The following is a 14,577-nucleotide window of genomic DNA, read 5'->3' as shown; positions in this document are numbered from 1 at the left end:
TTTGAGCCACCAGAGAATATCCGGTTGCATCTCCTCAGAAACATCCAGAAAAAAAGCACCAAACCTGGCTGCCAACGTCCCCGTCTGGGGCTTAAAGAGGTCTTTGGCCCCCTTCAAGGGCCTGGGTTCCTCTGCCCTCTGCTCTCCGTGCCCAGGAGGTGCCAAGGTGGCAGATGGCTCTTCACGACAACATCCTGGCAAGGCGGGCAGGTCTTTGCTCGAGGGGGAAATGCCATCAAGGGGGAACCAAAGGCTCCCTCTGGGTCTGCCAGAGCAACAGATACGGCATCCGCACTGCCCGGAGCAGCCTGGCTCAGGAGCTTCTCAGTCCAGCCTGGAGCAGGGAATCGCCCACTTCTCTGGCTGGTCGGGAGCTGGCAGACTCCTGCCCTTCCCTGCCTGTTCTGGATTGAGGAGGGGACTGGACGGCTTCTCCATCCAGCCGGGATCCGGAAGGGTCTTGGGCCTTGCTGTGTGGCCTGGAGCCAACAGGGAGGGGTCTTCCTGGAGTAAAGGCCACCAAGAAGACTGAGGCCCAAACTTTGGCAAGACGCGGAGAGGCAAGGATCCAGGCAAAGCTGCCAGGATCTCCGGACTCCGCAAGGCCCGCTGAGGCTCCTCTCCGTTGGGCTGAGGGGTACCCCTGGGCATCCCCTGGGCACCTTGACAAGCCTCGGATTTTGTCCAAGCGTCCAAGGCCGGGGGCCGCAGTGGGTCCAGGTCGCCTCGCTGTAAGGCGGCTTCTTCGGTCTCTCTGGGAGACGCGTTCTGGTGAGGAAGAGAGGGCCCAGCAGCTCCGCGCCCTGATCCTTGAGGGGAGAGGTCTTGCCCGTGTTGGCCCCCCGGCCTCGAACAAAGGCTCTGGGAGAGCTGGCTTCCTCGGCGGGGGGAGGCGCTTGGGGGGAATTGAGCCCTTTGGGGGCTGAAGAGCAGCAGACGTCCTCCCTCCCATGGCGGGGAGATGCGTTGCCTGAAAGGTCCTTCGGCTGCTGGCCAGAGGAAGAGGCCTGAGACAGCTCGCTTCCTCTTCGTGAAGAGGGGCCAGGTGGAGAGGGATTGGGACCCCTCGGAGATGGTATCACCTCACTTCCTCCTCTCTGGGGGACCCCACTCCTGGGAAAGGGCTCGCTTCCTCTCCCTGAGGAGGCCCCCGTCGATGTTTTCCAGGGAGCCTCACCCACGCTCCCCCTCTGAGAAGGCTGCGATAGCTCACTTCCTCTCCGGGGTGAGGGGCTCTGGTCACTTGCTCGGGCAGACCAAGCCCCCTGAGCAGCCTCGCTTCCTTTGGCTGGAAGCGTGTGGGACATCCTGGTGGCCGGTGGACACAACATGCTAGCCACCGCGGAGCCTCTCCGATTCAACCCCAGCCAAGGTTCGGTCTCCCACTGGATCGCCCCGGCACCGCCGAGTTCACCAATAGACCATCTAAATCCTTCTTCCAGGAGCCGGTGGTTCTCACAGCACTTGCAAGAAATGCCAGCTGGCCTCCCAAGCTTGCCTTGAGGATCACAAAACCGGATGTCAACCTCTGGGATTGTGAGGTCACCCCTGCCACCACCACCCACCCACCCCCAGGGAGCCACAGGCCACCTGCCCATGGCAACTCTATAAACACAATAGTTTGATTCATTTTACATAATTGTCATGTTTCATATCTGTGTACTTCATTTATGACTGCTGAAAGGGCAAGGGGCATATTCCACTTAAATTTCTCCTTAAAAGCGCACTGCGAGGAGCCTGGTCTTCTATATGCTCCTTATGTTCTTTCTCTCTTCCCCCCCCCCATCCTCACCCCTTGATCCATAATTAGGGTTGCCCTCCTGGCCAGAAGACTCTGATGGCTTAATCAATGATTTTGCAGCAGGAAATGTGAGGAAGATTCATTTCTAAGGTGAACAGCGTATTCTCCCTGATTTTCCTGGGGTTTTTTTCTCCCATACTTCTAAACACATCCTTACTTCAGCACATCCATAGGTGTCCTCCTTCATCCCGTTAGTGCCTTTGCTCTGCCCTGTGGTCAAATCCAAGACAAAGAAGTACCCTTGATTGAGTTTGTTTTTACATACTTGCTCCTAAAACAGTATAGTTCCCTAGGACTTTTACTGTGCTTTACCAACATTTTTTTTCTCCCAAAAATAAATAAACAGATGCAGAAAGTTTTGTCAACGTGTTATTCTGTGCACAGTAGGTAGAAGCTCAGATTTCAGTATTTTTTTTCCCTGCATTCAAAACAGCAACAGTATACAACAGCTTCCCCTTGACAACAGAAAAGATGGACGGTTCTATCCAGCAGAATAGTTTATTATCCACTGCTGGAAATAAAGGTGAGATACCTTACACAAATGTGCAATATTGAAAGGACACAGGCAGAGAATGCCACACCGTGTACTTGCAGAAGGAGCCAAGTCTCTGTCCCATGAGATTTTGCTGAACGTGGACACTGACTCTGAGGACAGAGAGTCTCAGAAGCAATGATGCATTCATGCGGAATGCCAGACACACCCAGTGAGCCTGTGGCAGTACAGAATGCACATGGGCTGCTTCACATTAAACTTAGCATACATGTATTTAAGCTGTTCCAAAGGCCTTCTTTGGAGGATCTAATCAATTTTTAGGGGGGAAACACAAGCCCCTCCCTCTTTATTCCTTTATCGTTTTCAATTTTGCCTGCTGAATGGAAGTTCCTCACTTTCTCGCTTTGTAAATGGAACAAAAGCCAACATCAGCAGTTGTATCAATCAATGTTGCTCTAATTTGGCCTGCTGCCTATATGGCCACCAATGTCAGAGAATTTAGTGGTTCTAAATAAGAGGTGGCGTCTTTGAAATATTCTCTTTTACAGAGTTAGACCCGATCTGACACTTGCTGGAGGAGAGACTCTTTGCATAAATCTGTCTTAAAAGGCTCACTTAATCATGTTACTTCACTAAGACTAGTAGCCTTTGAAGGCTGAATCCCCGTTGAAGAAGAGAGGAGAAGGCCAGCGAGGTGAGGGTCCTGTTGACCGTTGCTGTACAGGGTCCCAGTTGGATTTGGAGGCTCTGAAGCAGTGTCATTGTTGGCAGCATTTCCTCATTGCAGAAAATGTGTGTGTCTCTTGCATTGTTCTCTTTTCAAATATTCAGCAGTTCCAGAATGTGGTGCCAGTGAAAAGATAAGGTGTATCTGTGTTTCCAGTTGTCCTTAGAATACGGATCATGGATCTGAAATAACTTTGAGGATCTCTAGGGTTCTTTCTGCAGAAACCATAGTCATTACCAGTAGAGCAGAACAGAATGGGAGTTAGGGAGCCATGCAGATTGGATGGGATCTTGATGCCAAGCCATAATTGCTCTCCTCCTCCCAGGAAAGCTAATCTTCAGGGGTGGCACAGGAACCAAACAAAGGAGGCACATTTTGCTCCAAAATGTTGAGATAAAGCCCCTCCCTATCAGACCACATGCTCCTAATGCTGGCCATCTCCCCTCCTGTACAATGACCCAAATGGCTCAGACCTCTTTTATTTATTTATTTATTTATTTATTTATTTATTTATTTATTTATTTATTTATTTATTTATTTATTTATTTATACCCCGCACCATCTGGCAGGCATGCCACTCTGGGCGGCTAACGACAACAAGACAAAGTACACAATATTAAAATACAATGAGAATAAAATAATACAAGCATTCAACTGATACAATAAGTAGTATGATAAATTAAAACAGATGGGTATGAAGATGATAGAAAGGCTAATAAAAGGGAAGCAGAGATATCAGCAACTTAATGCTCAGGGAAAGCCTGACAGATTTTCAATGCTCGTTTAAACCCGTCCAACGAGGGTGCCAGGTGTATGTCCACGGGCAGATTGTTCCACAGGTGGGTGGTGACCGCCAAGAAGGCCCAGCTTCTTGTTCTTTCCCTCTGGGCCTCCTTCAGTGTCAAGGCCCTGAACTGCCCTATTACTGACAGATATGGCTGGGAGCAGGTGTTCTGCTAGGTACCGAGGTCCTAAACCGTTGAGGGCTTTGAATGTTATCATCATAACTTTGAAGTCGATGCGTAAATGAACTGGTAGCCAGTGAAGGCAGCCAGAATGGGGGAGATGTGCTGAAATTTCTTCACCCAAGTTATTAATCTGGCTGCTGAACTAGTTGTAGTCTCTGCAACAACCTCAAGGGTAGCCTCATGTAGAGAGCAATGCAGTAGTCTATTCTTGAGATTATGAGTGCATGAATCAAAGTCGTGAGTGCCTCCACATCTAGATAGGGACATGTGCAATATTTCCATCTTGTCTGGATTCAACCTCACTTCATTTGCCCTCATCCACCCCAGAACAGGCTGCAAGCAGCATTCAAGTGTTGGAACAGCATCCACTGCAGTTGGAGAAAAGGAGAGGTAGAGCATCAGTGTACTGATGACACCGAGCCTCACAACTCCAGCTGACCTTGCCCAGCGGCCTCATATAGATATTAAATAGTATTGGCAAGATGATCAACCCCTGCAGAACCCCACAATTTGAGGATCCATGGGGTGGAAGTCATCTCACCAAGCTGCACTCTCTGGGGACAGTCCCCCAAGAAGGAATGGAGCCATGCCAAAGTGAAGTCACCGATCCCCAGCTCGGAGACACACCCCAGGAGGATACCATGATCCGATGCCACTGTGTAACTTCTGTAAAAATCTACCATGTGGGTTATATGCATGATTGACATGCTTATTACTGAGTCAAGAAGGAAATAAGAACATGGCTGGAATACTGATTTTATATATAGATTTTATATATGTTGTGGTATACAGTCTATATTCATATTTTACTAAGCAAGATTGTCTACTTCGTTCTGATTTTCTTTTCAGTGTCACCCAATTTACTGTACCTAATTCCCTCCCACCCTTTCCCCGCTCCCTCACCCTCACCCGGTTCCAACAATGGTCAGTGAGAACAAGTCCCCAGCTCATGTGGAACTATAGGGAGCCAGAAAACTTAACATTCCCTGTAAAAGATCAGATATTTCCCCATGCCCGCTCTAACCCTCCTAATCTATACATATATTAATATAACAAATTACAACTTATCTATGTTTGTTTGTGAATATTGTATCTCTTACTTATCATTACATTAAAGTATTCTAAACATATTCTAAACATATTCTAAACATTCTTAAATATATGTGCTTCTTATCTAAAAATTCTAAGGTTCCTTTCTATCATGTATATTTATCTTAAATAGTATTTTATATTATTTTACCATCATATAAGTGTGAACTATAACAATACAATACTGACTTCTTTTATATTTTTAAATATAAATATAAATATTTATAAATATTTATATTTATAAATATTTATAGTTATTGGAGCTTAATGATAGCTAGAAGTCTATATATATATAAAAGTCCTTCCAGCTCTTTTACTAAGTTCTGGGAGCGACGTAATTATCTTCAGCAACAGATGAACTCCCCTTTATGACCTTGAAAGTGCAGCTGTATATCTCATTTCGCCTTTGCCCCCCCTCCCCAGTCCTGGAATAAAGACGCGAGACAGTGATATGGATTAAATATTGGCCACACTTTATTAAATCAAATCACATCAATCTATATCTTCAAACATTAGCAATAGAGGGGGCCTGCTGTAGTGCAGAAACAGGAGAAGGCGGGGGTATCCAAATACCCCCCTGATCCGCCATTGGGCGAGTCCCCGGCCCCAGGTTCCAGCGGTCTCAAAGACAGCAGGAACCCGACCGGCCACTAAGAAACACCCAGACCTCAAGACATCTTTAATTAATGACTGTTGGTCCGGAAGTGGCCCAGCGCATCTTCCCCGCACCGGCCCTGTAATCGCACGATCCGGAGAGCCGGGAGGTCGGATGCGCTGTTGGCTTACCTGAATTACAAACGGGACACACCGAGACTACCTGTTTTTCCGCACTGCCCGCCACAGCATAAGGACCAGCTTAGCTATGTCCTATGCCCGCCACAGAGCCCCACGAGCTCAACAAGCAGGCCCCCTTTAATATCTTCCAGGAATTTGACCATACCTGCCTCAGACAGGTGGACACTGTTGCTTCCAAAAATCCAGTGTTGCTTAATTGGATCCTATGGTGAAAATCACCAATCTGAGGCCGCGGCTGCAGACACCTCTACAAACTTGTGTTAACGCCCCGCTGGGCCTTGTTAACATCGCCAACATTCCGGGCGCCTCGTCAGGCTAACCACGGAAGGATCGTGGACCACACAATCCGCATCGCAGGGTACCTGGCATTCAAACAGTAAGGCAGAATGTCCAGGATCACTAGCTTACCTGAGGATCCAGACAGATCATTGTCTCCAAGGTAAATTACCAGCCCATCTGGTGGAGACTGGTCCAATGCCGGCATTGTGCCAAGCTGCATCCACTGCTTGCCACACATCCCTGCCCAGGCTATGTGTGCATGGCCTCAGAGCTCTAGATCACTCCACATGGGGATGAGGCAGCAGAGTACTCTGCCCAATAAACAAACTATATCCAATGGTCCTTATGTGCTTCCGCCTACACAACGAACCTGCAATGACATAAATGTCCTCTGCCTACATGTTAGATAGGGTTCAGAGGTACGTCCGAGAACTAAAAGAAGGCCACAGGTCTAGCTATTGAATTTGGTCAATGCTATACCTTGGGCTGTTGCTGTAGATGCAGCTCCGGTCTTAAAAGAGTGAGTCACCAAATCCTATGCCCTTAACCCGAACCTTGTCCAACTCTAGCTTTGTCAGTTTTTTAAAAAACTGATGTTTAGTCACGGTGACTGAACAGTGTGTCGGAGAAATTATCCTACTTCTTAGCCCCTAGGTTCGATTAATGCCTACATGGCCATAACGGGGCAGGTGCTCAATACCGCCATGCTCCAAGGACCAACGGCTTCCCGTTGCCTATTCGATCAGCCTCGGGTCCCCCAATAGTGATTCTAAGCGGCCATCCTGGACTCGAATGCCTTGTCTCCATAAGGCTAATCGAGAGGTGTCTGCCTTCCTTCCTGCCACTAACTCACCGGTCCTGAGGGCACCGAAAATTGCTATGAAGGTAGCTTGTCTTAAACAAATGCTGTCATAAAATGATCTCTCCAACTGTCCCGTTACTCACATATGCGCTCCATAAGAGGTAGGGAAGTAGGTGTTCTGATCAAAAACACCTTCCCCCACTCCAGTGGTGGGGTTCAAATAAATTAAGAACAGGTTCTATGTCCTAATGACCATTTTAACTATACCAAAAAATATACCGAAAGGTAGTTTAATAATTCACGCATTCAGTACTGCAATAAGAATAGTAAAAGAGGTACAGACAACTAGATTGTTTAAAGGAAGATTTTTAATATTAAATACCTGACAAACAGTTATTGAAGATATTTCCATATTGCTGTTTGATTGGCGTCCTCACTTGCAATTTTCTTTGCTTTTATCGAATATTTTCTATCCATGAATGGCGGACCAGAATGAAGACGCCAAACAATGGAGTGGCCTAACCAACTCTAACTCTTTTTTAGCTGTGGTCCTTGAGGATGCTGAGGAAAGTGACACATGACTGAAGCAATGCCAGTCTTTTATCTTTCGTGTGGTTCTTAACTCTGACATTTCCTGTGCTTAGCGAAGAAAATATCTCTATCAACATTGAATTTTCTGGCACAACGCACCCTACCAGTGCACTTAGATTAATATAGGTGTTTAGCTAAATAGGGCTGTAAATCAAACCTTGGAATTTTTAAGATCCACACAAAAAATATTTGGCAATTTTGTTCAAAGAGATACTGTAAAGGTAATCTCCAGCCCTTTATCTTGTCAAAACTGGTTGGGCAACACTTCCTAGAGACATCTGGAACACATCAGTCTGTGGGTTATGAACTTCCCAATCATATCTCTCAGTTTACGCTGCAATGTCCTTTACCTAAAAAGGCCACTCAGTGGCTTGCAATATGTTCCACTTCAAAACATGTACATACACCGCTGAGGAGATGCACCCAATCCCCTTGCGCATAAGCGCTGCACCAGGTGACTCAACTACTGTGTTGCCGCCAAAGTCATCCCTTACCTTTTCTTTGGTACCTCTGGAGAGCCTGAAGTGTTAAGTCTCTAACCCGGATCTGTCCATCCTTACACGGAACCACGATCCCCGTCTTGCCAAAACAAACTGTCACTTTCATCTCATCCAAATGAAAACAAATCCGTATTTGGACTTTTTTTAAAGTGAGAAAACATCTACTTCTGCTTCCTTGACTATGCAAAAGCCTTTGACTGTGTGGACCACAGCAAAGTATGGCAAGTCCTTAAAGAAATGGGAGTGCTTGACCACTATTGATATGAAAACATGATATTTGAATACACTTACAATATGTTTTCTAGAATTTTACTTTTTAACTGTTTTGTGAAATATATGTTGTGTTGAGTAGCTCCATAGTGGCAAAATATGGTTGGGCAGACAATTGGCATTTTGTGAGTTTAAAAGGTTTGCACAACTAAGTGTTTCCAACTAAGTTAGACTGCAACTGTGAAGAATAATCATATAAATTATAATAATTAAAATATGGCAAAGCCCTTATAAAACAAATAGTGTAAGAATATGAAAACATTGAAATAAAACTATTTTATTGCATTTGTTAATACTAAGCAGGAAGTAAAATCTTTTACATATGCTTTTTTGGCATAAAAATGAATGCAAAACTCTAACTGAAATCTTGTTTCAGCAGCTACACCATGTAAACTTGTTGCTATCATTGGTCACAGGGATTTTTCAGAAAAAAAATGTTTTCAGTTTCCCCTGAAGCTCCTGTGGGATCCCTTTCAGTGTGGGGAAGCTGTTGGGGGGATGTCAATGGTATGATAGGAACTATTTGATTTCCAAAATTCATCTTCCACCCATCTTGATTTGTTTTAATCTGAACACTGTAACGACCCTTTCCTGCTGATGGCATGCACCGTCGCTTTCTTGCGCTCTCCCTCCCCAAGAGCGGCACCTTCCCCGTTCCGTGCGCCCCAGTGTGCGGCGTGTCCCGTTCTTGATGTTGTCCTCCGGCAGTTTATGGTCCAGTTTATGGCGATGCGGTGGTTGGCTTTCACCTCCTCCTCCTCCTCATAAGCCACGGCCTCCGTGCCCAGCGAGGCATTGGTCTCTTGGTGGACGTACTCCACCCGCAGCCAGTCGATGGGCGGGAGGTCGGAGAAAGTCAAGTTCAGGAAGGCCAGCTCCAGGAGGTCTTGGAAACGGCACGCGGTAAAACCCACACACAGAGCCTGCTCTCGGACCTGGGGGCCAAGCGGCTGCTCAGGCCTCAGCTGGAGGTGACAGACGAAACTTTCCTGCCCTAGGCATCCTCGCACCATGGCGTCGAACAGATGCTTGTAAAGGGAGACCTGAAAACAATCAAATAGAAATAAGCCAATAATGAACCATCGAGGGTGGGCAACCAATTGGAGCAACGACCAGTTACTCTGCCTTCTTGCGCTGTCACATTTTGCAAAGAATTCTAATGTGTCGTTTTAGAGGTCCGTGATTCCGGCTGTGTGTAATCTCTGGGTTTAGATCTGTGATCTTCGATCTCTACAATTTGTGATTTTGCCTGTGTTTTCCTAGTGTGCAGAACAGAGCTGCAAAGATGATGGATTCCGTGGATAGCTGCAAAGATATATCTTTCTGTCTGTCTGTCTCTCTTCTTATAATCCTGTCTGTCTGTCTGTCTGTCTGTCATCTATCCACCCCCTCCCCTTCCTCACCTGTGTTAATAAGGAGTCCAGTCCATGGGCTCCTCCTCCACATAGGAGGAAGGAGCCCAATCCATCGGCTCCTCATCCGCTGTTGCCAAAGGGCTCCATTCCATCGGCTCTGCTGCATTGGGGACAGAAAGAAGAGTCCAAGTTCTACCAGAAAACAATGACTAGATAACTAACCAATGAACTAACTAACAGCCCTATTGTGATGGGTTGAGCTCAAAGGATCCCTTGGTGGCAAATTCTCCCCCCCCATTCTAGGTTCCCAGGGGTGGGACCTCGGACCACAATGAGTGTGGAGTTTGCCAGCATGGGGTGGGCCCCCCACTCGGCCCATTCCCACTGGGGAAACCGACACACATCCGTGCCCCCTCCACCCTCACCCGTGGCACTGTCAAAGGCAGGGAACCTCCCCGGCCAAGCCTCTAGGGCACCCCGCAGCCCTCCCCTCCGGAATGGCAGGGCTCAGAGCCCAGAGCCTCACCGGGCACCCATCCTCGCTGGGCAGGGAACCCACCCAGACAGGGCCCGAGGGTGCACCCACTGGGAAACCCACTGCCTCCACCTTCTCAGATGCCCCAACAGGTGGTGGCTGCCCTCTCACCCCATGCCCTCTCACCCCACTCCTGCCCCTTGGCCCCCCCTGCCCAAGGCCCCACCTGGAGGAGCCGATGGAGCCCTGCTTGAGGCGAGGAAAGATGGAGTTGCTGGGGAGCCACTCGCCTTCCTTTTTCGTGATGGACCTTTCGCTCTGCAGAAATGGGGAGAAGTGGGGTGGGGGGAGATATCCCTGAGTCGAGACGTGCAGGGACGTTTGGCCTTGGAATTCAAAACAAAGCAGGCCAAAGGCTAGTAGTGTTTTGTCAAGAGAACAAGCTGGTCATCACAAACACTCTTTTCCAACAACTCAAGAGGTGACTCTGCACATGGAAATCACCAGATGAGCAATACCGAAATCAGATCAGTTATGTTCTCTGCAGCCAAAGATGGAGAAGCTCTATACAGTCAGCAAAAACAAGACCTGGAGCTGATTGTGGCTCTGATCATCAGCTTCTTATAGCAAAATTCAAGCTTAAACTGAAGAAAGTAGGAAAAACCACTGGGCTAGTCAGGTATAAACTAAACCAAATCCCTTATAAATACACAATGGAAGTGAAGAACAGTTTTAAGGAACTCGATTTGGTGGACAGAGTGCCTGAAGAACTTTGGATAGAGGCTTGTAACATTGTACAGGAGGAAGCAACAAAAACCATCCCAAAGAAAAGGAAATGCAAGAAAGCAAAGAGGCTGTCCTGCGAGGCCTTACAAATAGCAGAGAAGAGAAGGGAAACAAAATGCAAGGGAGATAGGGAAAGCTACAGAAAATTGAATGCAGACTTCCAAAGAATAGCAAGCAGAGACAAGAGGGCCTTCTTAAATGAACAATGCAAAGAAATAGAGGAAAATAATAGAAAGGGATCTGTTCAAAAAAATCGGAGATATTAAAGGAACATTTTGTGAAAAAATGGACATGAAAAAGGACAAAAATGGGAGTTTGGCATGGCACGGTTATGTTCAAAATCCTCCAAGGAAGGCTTCAGAAGGATTATGGAGAAAGCCAGAGAGTTCCAGAAAAACTTCTACTTCTGCTTGATTGACTACGCAAAAGCCTTTGACTGTGTGGACTACAGCAAATTATGGCATGTTCTTAAAGAAATGGGAGTGCGTGACCACCTTATCTATCTCCTGAGAAAACTGTACGTGGAACAGGAAGCAACAGTTAGAACTGGATATGGAACAACTGATTGGTTCAAAATTGGGAAAGGAGTACGACAAAGCTGTATATTGTCCCCCTGCTTATTTAAATTATATGCAGAACTGGATAAATCCCAAGACGAAATTAATATTTCCAGAAGAATTATCAAAAACCTCAGATTTGCAAACAATACCACCCTGATGGCAGAAAGTGAGGATTAATGAAAGAACCGCTTAATGAGGGTGAAGGAGAAGCTCAATACTAAAAAAACTAAGATCGTGGCCACTTGTCCCATCACTTCCTGGCAAATAGAAGGGGAAGATATGGAGGCAGTGACAGCCATGATACTCACTGACTTTAGCATGACCTACGTACAAGGCTGTTGTGAGGATGAAAGGATCGAGGAGAAAAGCCACTATGCTGTCTTCAATTGGTTGGAGGAGAGGTGGGATGTAAGTAAATGAATAAAGAAGCAAGCTAAATAAATAAATAATCAGGGCACCTATCAAGCACAAAATTAAATGCATTTTGTAAGGAATTAAGATAACCCAATTTCAAAACTTTGAAGAAATTCAAAACAAAATCCATTGTGCAAAAGATTTTAATGTCTGTTATTACTAAATATCTTTTTGAAACATTCATGGTGAGTGTATTTTTATTCATCACTTTAAAGACGAATGAACATTGGCACAGGACACAAGAAAACAGAGTACATTTCAAATTCTCAATTTCTCCAGTAACCAAATAAGCACTACTTGGTATGATGTTACATTGGTATTCGGTGCTGAAAAAGGCAGATAAATTCAAAATACCATCTCCAGGTAGCCTGATATGTGTCTTGTTCATATTCCCTTCTTTTTCTGGAGAACATCAAATGTAATCCCACTTTCAGTCACCTGGCGATTCCACCTTCACGTATTTCAACTCCATTTTCATTGTATTATTGCATGAAAAACCCAAGCCTTGTTCGGGTGCTAGAAAACCTATACTGCAGACAAGGCAGGAGCCTCAGTTCCTCGTTTATGGTTTGGTCCACTAAAAACAGAAGGTGGGGAGCCCTTATGTGTACAGGTGTGTGCCCCCTTTCACTGCCTGCTCTTACTCCTGCTCCCACCCCTATTCCTTCCTACAGGGCCACCCTCCAGCCAGAGACAAAGAGGAGGGGGGGAAGTGTTGTCTTCCTTCTCCTAGTTGCCTCTCTACCTTCTGGGCTGCCTGTGTTCCTGGCATTTATTTACCCCACCCCTTAAGATGAGGTCGTCACCACACTGTGGAGGTGTGGAGAGACAGTGGCATCCACCAGACCAGTGGTCCACCACCTTGGATTCCCAGAGATGCTTGCATTCCAACTCCCAGACATCTTGTCCAACACAGCTAGCAGTGAAGGCTTGTGGGACCCAAGGCCAGAAGGCACTGAAGTAGATTATGAGCCCATGGGGCAGAGTGTGTGTGTGTGGGGGGGCTCCATCACTGCCCCTCCGACTCCAGATCTGGAGGAGAATCCCTCGTCCTGATGGTGGTAATGCTGCAGGGAGGCCACACAGCTATTGGAAGGAGTTAGCTGCTGAGAGCCAAAGAAGAAAGGGCTGGATGGACAGTACAGAGAATTGGGCACTCTCCATATTAACTGCGTAATGCAAGACTGGCCCAGGAGTGCCTAACTTATGCAATTGGGGAGAGTTGTTGCCTAACTGTAATTCTGCTTCTCACCTTTCAGGGGAGAATTACTAGCAGACGCTAGGCGATGGTCATCTACACTATATCTAGGCAACTCTTGACCTCAGTAGCTCCTTTACTCCCCATCGTCTTTCTGACCACTTTACTTCTGAAAATACATCTCAGGGTAGCAGGAAATAGAGCCATGTTTTCCTGCTTGGATCATAAGCACACACAGACACCCCCCCCCCCAAAAAAAATAGTACAGTGGCACCTTGAAGAGTCACCGTTATATTTTAATGCGAGCTTTTTTGGATAAGTGTGTCTGATGAACAACAGAAGGTCGCATTGAGCTCTAACAATTAATCTTTAAGGTGCCACTCGGTTGTTTTTTTATTTTGTTTTTGTTTGGATTTTCTCACACAGACTAACGTGGCTACTTCTTTGAAAATCACTCACAACAATGAGTGAAGCACATGGAGAAGCCCCGGATCCGTTCTGTGGCTAAGCTGCGGCAGAAACGGGTCATCACTGAAGCGACAACAAGGCAACCGTACAGGGTTCCTGCCTGGAAGAAATCTGCATAACATTTGGACCTCGAACTTGAGGAACCAGCCTTGGATCTACTGGGAAAGGCATCCAACAACGGAGTGTCGGATCTATGAGGCTTTGTGAGGGATGGAGCAACTTTCCTTTTGCCTTTTGTTTTAAAGGCCATTGTAAAAAATACATATAGAAGCCTCGGATAACAGGTTCTTTTTGGAAATCTGGAAATTGTAAGAAATAGTAAAATACAGTTATTTAACTTTATATTACCAATTGATTTGGTATCTAAAAGGGATGGCACTACATGCACACGTTATGTAAACGGATAGCAAAAGGAGCAATTGTCTAGCAGTAGGCAGCCTTCCAGTTGCACTGGATTCCACAGCAAGAGATTGCTAACCCAGGGACTCAGGGTGCGGACTGAGGCGCTCCGGTGGTCTCGCCGCCTTCTCTTTGGAGCAACTTGACCTGTGTATTCCGCTCCAGAAACAAAACGAATGAGGACTCCACAAAAACGGCATTTGAGTTCAAGCAAAACGAACGCCTGCACTGAAGTCTATTCTCCCTTCAAACACCAAGAATGAAGGATTAGCAGTGAAATGCACTGACATTTCTACTGACAGAAAAGTGGATTCTGTTCCACCAGGCACCGTCCATGTGCTCCCAGGAGGTGTGGTGATAGGCAGCCCTTGGCGCACGAGTTCTCCCTGTGCAAAAGCACCCCTGGGTGCTGCCGAAATCTGGGCATCCTGGGTGGATCCAGGAACACGGCCCGTACTCTCGGCTGGATTCAAGAAATTAGACCGCAGGGCCCGAGAAGGCATGCCGTCCAACGCACATTCTTGCCAAAATACTGCATAGAAACAAATAATCACCACAATTGGGATGTGTTTTGATAGTTTAAGTCATCAAAACATGTTCTGCTCAA

This window comes from Pogona vitticeps, chromosome 7 (assembly GCF_051106095.1).
Source record: "Pogona vitticeps strain Pit_001003342236 chromosome 7, PviZW2.1, whole genome shotgun sequence".
Taxonomy (NCBI): domain Eukaryota; kingdom Metazoa; phylum Chordata; class Lepidosauria; order Squamata; family Agamidae; genus Pogona; species Pogona vitticeps.
The sequence above is the reverse complement of the archived record's forward strand: the minus strand, read 5'-3'. Positions refer to the sequence as shown.